Source organism: Sinocyclocheilus grahami, unplaced genomic scaffold (assembly GCF_001515645.1).
Source record: "Sinocyclocheilus grahami isolate Dianchi unplaced genomic scaffold, SAMN03320097.WGS_v1.1 scaffold27.1, whole genome shotgun sequence".
Classification (NCBI taxonomy): Eukaryota; Metazoa; Chordata; class Actinopteri; order Cypriniformes; family Cyprinidae; genus Sinocyclocheilus; species Sinocyclocheilus grahami.
The window spans coordinates 2,273,566-2,278,615 of NW_015505206.1; the positions used below are offsets into that span (position 1 = coordinate 2,273,566).

General features: G+C 33.6%; 1 pseudogene; it reads right to left on the bottom strand.

Moving 5' to 3' along the window:
* LOC107567960 (cytosolic Fe-S cluster assembly factor nubp1-like) overlaps nucleotides 1-5,050 on the bottom strand; it is a 31,409-nt pseudogene that overhangs the window by 1,148 nt on the left and 25,211 nt on the right.

The following is a 5,050-nucleotide window of genomic DNA, read 5'->3' on the forward strand; positions in this document are numbered from 1 at the left end:
TTTTAATATCCTTTAAAATATAATTTATTTCTGTGATGCAAAGCTGAACTTCCATCAGCCATTACTCCAGTCTAAAGTGTCACATGATCCTTAAGAAATCATTCTAACATGATGATTTATTATTAGAATTATCAATGTTGGCAACAGCTGCCAAATATTTTTTTGGAAACTGTGATACTTTTTTCAGGATTCTTTGATGAATAAAAAGTTAAAAAGAAGAGCATTGATTCCAAATATAAATATTTTCTAACAATATAAATCTTTGCTATCACTTCTTAACAATTTAACACATCCTTGCTGAATAAAAGTTTTAATTTCTTTCAAAAAAAGAAAGAATAAAAATTTGCTGACCCCAAACTTTTGAACTGTAGAGTATATTGTTAGAAAATATATATTCTATATATTTAAAAAAAAAAAAAGCTCTTCTTTTTAACTTTTTATTCATCAAAGAATCCTGAAAAAAAGTAATGCAGGTTCCAAAAAAATATTAAGCAGCACAACAGTTCCCAGCACTGATAATAAATCAGCATATTAGAATGATTTCTGAAGGATCATGTGACACTGAAGACTGCAGTAATGATGCTGGAAATTCAGCTTTGATCACCGGAATAAATTTGATTTTAAATGTATATTAAAATAGAAAAAAGTTATTTTACATCATAATAATATTTCACAATATTACATTTTTCCTGTATTTTTGATCAAATAAATGCAGCGTTGATGAGCATAAGAAACTCCTGTTAAAAAAAACATTAAAAATCGTTCTGATCCCAAACTTTTGACCGGTAGTGTAGTATTTTGTCTATATTTCAACAATTGTTCTCTTATGAGATATACACTTAGTGGCTTGGTTGAAGGATGTGTTAAATATGTCTGTGAAGAAACCGGCAAGTACTTCAGCATCAGCACACATCTAGCAGGATTTTCCTCATATCACCATAGTTACTAATAGTACCTGGTCACCCAGCAAAAGAGCAAAATTTACTAAATCTGGCTACACTGAATATTACTAACAATTAACCTAGCATAAAAAAGTGATATTTAATACTTTTACATCATTACAAAAATAAACTGCTCCTTTTCTTCCACAAATTTTATGTTGCTGCATTGAAGTTTAACACTGAACAAATATTCAACAAATATTCTTATAGAAAAAACAGGTCAGATTAGGGTTCTAAAACTCTTATGAAATATTATGAAATTCCAAGGTTGACAATCAACATTTTGACAATCAATTTTCTGAAAAGCACAAATACATAAATTGTTGTTTTTTAACATTTTAAAAGCTACATCATAATACATTTTTAGTTCCTTTTTTATTTATTTATTAATATATATATATATATATATATATATTTGCATTCTCTTTAAGTTCTGAACTACACTTCTTACAGTTGTGCATAAAAAAATCTCCACACTCCAATCATAGCCACAATCACTTAGATCACATTTTCCCCCCATTCTCATTTTTGATTTAAAGGGGTCAAGAACTGCCTTTGTTTTTATTTTGAACAGTTCTCTGAGGTCCACTAACAATGTTATCAAGTTTTGTTTTAGTTTTTTTTACATCAAAAAACATAATTTAGAAGTAATAGGCTATTTTCTGTCCTGCTTTGACCCCCTCATCAGAACGCTCCGTTTGAATAGGTGTGATGGATTGTAGACTCGGAAGTAAACGCCCACTGCTATGATACACAGTTGTGTATGTTTGACAGCCTACGTCCTTCACAGATGGACACTGCTGTGTTTTAGCTTAAAAACGCATAAATAACTCAATACATATCAAACGATCTGTAAGAAGAGACAAAGCAATAGTGATCACGTAATAAAAACAGTTACACTTGTGTGTTGCAACACTGTTGGACCCAATATGGTCGGCACAGCATCGTCTTTTAGTTTCAATCTTTCAGAAAATCCTGCGTCAAATTGTGCTTTGTTTGTTAAAATGAAGTGAACAAAAGACCAAGTTCTTACTGATGTGGTCTGGAACTTCATTAAAAATAAAGTTCATCAAATGAAGTTTATCGTTAGGTTTCTGTGTAGACCTGCGTTTTTCTCTCTCATCATTTACCTACTACATGCGCAAATCGGTGGGCGGGGCTAAACAAGGCAGTGATGTAGAAGCAGGCGTTGATCTTCTTCTGTGGAGGCGTTGTTTAGCACACCATTACGTCATAAAGTGGTACATTCCACAAGCTGTCATTTGGCAGACTGCCTTCAACATAAGCTGTTTTTAGACTAATGAGAAAGCTTTGAGTTCGGAAACTTGCAGGATGTTTATTTATATATAGGAAACTTTGATTTCTCAGTTCCTGACCCCTTGAAGCAGCTATATGTATGAATTGAGTTTATACCCCATGATCTGAAGATGTCATTAAACAAGCAAGAACACCTAGTGGGAGATCACATCAGTGTATATGAATAAAGAGAAATATACCAAGTGCAACGTCTTTAAAGAACAAAAAAATGGGAAGATCTGTATACAGAAGTTCTCAGAAAGCTATTTTGGGTATTCTTGGCACTCAAATCAAGATTAAATATCTTATGCCCAAAGAGTTTCTTGATTCACTGAAAACCATAAAAAACTGGTTCTTCATAAAAGGAATGGGGAAATCAATGAGCTCACTCAAAGTGTAAATATATTTAATGTCTTTACATTTGCTGTCTTTGCAGTTGTTTTCCTTCAGTGTCAGGTGTATCCTAACCTTTATTTAGTGCACACTGTCTTTTCGCCTCTGGCAAACTCGCCATTCTTGGATTGTCAATACCAGTACTTGAGACTGTTAGGTAACACACTAAAGCAGCATTACCAGAATGATTAGTAATGGCAGTTTATCAGCTTACGTGTGAGGCAGGTCTGTTTTAGAGATGCTTGCTGGGGTTTGGATGACTTATTATGATAATATTCTGATAGGCCACTGCAGCAGGAGAGTCTCGAACTTCAGTCAGGAAAGACCTTCCCTCGTCACAGCTTCTCCCTTGAAAAGCAAAATACAGAAGTGCATTTAGAGAACTAGAAACTGCTGGCTGCTGACTTTCCTTCAGATGCTTTATAAGCACCACCATAGGGGGTTTTTGATACTTGATTCACTGACTACATGCTGTAAATATAAAAACAAGGAAACACTCTCACAAAATAAAGAAATGGATTGCACCGAAGTGTTACGATGTGAATTGGTAAACTTCCTCATGTCTTGACCACTTAATGCGGAACAAATGTAGAATGATATTTTGCTGTTGTATTTAATCTGGTATAAAACATTCACTTCCTTGTGAATGGTAAAAGATTAAAGCTCTTTGTACCTATCCGTGGATCCAGGGGGACTCTGCCCAAAAGAGGGAGATTTAGTTCTTCACACATTCTCTGTGCTCCTCCTGAGGTCGGAGGAAATATCTGTGATGTATTCTGTCAACAGAAAGACAAGGGGTATCAAAAAACAATATATGACGCTGCAGGTCATTTCACAATGCAATATTTTATTTAGTCATCCTTGTGTTGTTCCAAGCACCCTAATGACTTTTGTTTTCTACAGAACATTATTTAATCACTCTTTTCCATGCAAGTTTAAAAAACTTAAAAAATAATGCAAAGGGATCATCAAAGCAGCCCGCACAACCCAAGTCTACTTATGTTGTACAACAGCTTCATGTGACAAAGATAACAGAATTTAAGATGTTATTCCGTGAAAATCTTCCTTTCCATTGACTGTCAGAACTCAATAACCGGATTAGTCAGACTTATGAATTAATTATTCTTAGTGTTTTTATGAACTGGATAAACAGATTCATTTTAAGGATGCAACAAAAAGTATAGTTACTATAATATCTGTGAATAACAACTTATAATCACATATAAAGGCCTGGGGTCTGTAGGATTTTTCTGAATGTTCTTGAAAATAGTCTCTTATGCATTTGTTTGATCAAAAACGCAGTAAAATAAAATACAATTTCGAAATATGACAAATTAATATAACTTTTCTATTTTTATTTATTTAAAAAATGTCAATTATTCCTGTGATGGCAAAGCTGACATTTCATTATCATTACTTCAGTCTTCACAGTGTCACATGATCCTCCAGAAATTATTCTAATATGCTGATTTGCTGCTTAAGAAACATTTCTTATCATTAGCAATGTTGAAAACAGTTGTGCCGCTTAATATTTCTGTAGAACCTGTATTTATTTTTGTAGTATTCTTTAAAGAATTGAAAGCTCAAAAGAACAGCATTTATTTGAAATAGTAATCGCTTGTAACATTTGACATGTCTTTCAACCAATTTAATGCATCCTTGATGAATGAAAGCATTGTTTTCAATAAAATACCTTACTGACTGCAAACTAAAATTTAGTCACAACTCATCATACAATCAATTGACTCCAACTGACTTCTCTCCCGATACTTAATGGTGTTTTCGCATCCTCTTTGAAGCTTAAAAGCTCTAGTCCCCATTAATCGTTTCTGACTGGTACAAAAAAAAAAAAAGGACAATCTTTAAAATTTCTCCATTTGTGAGAAAATAATGTCAATGTCAGTAAAACAAAAAGACGACAATCTCAAACTTCATTACACAAAAGTCACACGCAACACCCCGTTAACATACAGAAAACGTTAAGAGCGATGTATGCTGTGTTTTTCTGCGAGATACTGCGTTTAAACATGTATACTGTACCTTGCATTTAGGACAAACAAAGCCACTCATGTTTTCAATCACACCTATGACAGGTATTTTGACCTTTTTACAGAATCGGATCTCTTTTCTCACATCCTGCAAAGATGCTTCCTATTTGAGAAGGGAACAATAAAATAAAATAAAAATTATGCAGCAGTCAAAACATACAGTTATATATTAATAAGGATTATTACATGGTATTCCTATAAGCGCATTACAAATACAGCAAAATTGTTTATGTTGGCTGATACTTTTCTTCTCATGTGCAGTGATGGCAGCATAGTGCCACAACAAGGGTGACCCTAACACCTACAAACATTGATCTTAAAGCGTATTGCTGCAACACAGTCTGGTTCTGCCAACCCCCCCCCCCCCCAAAA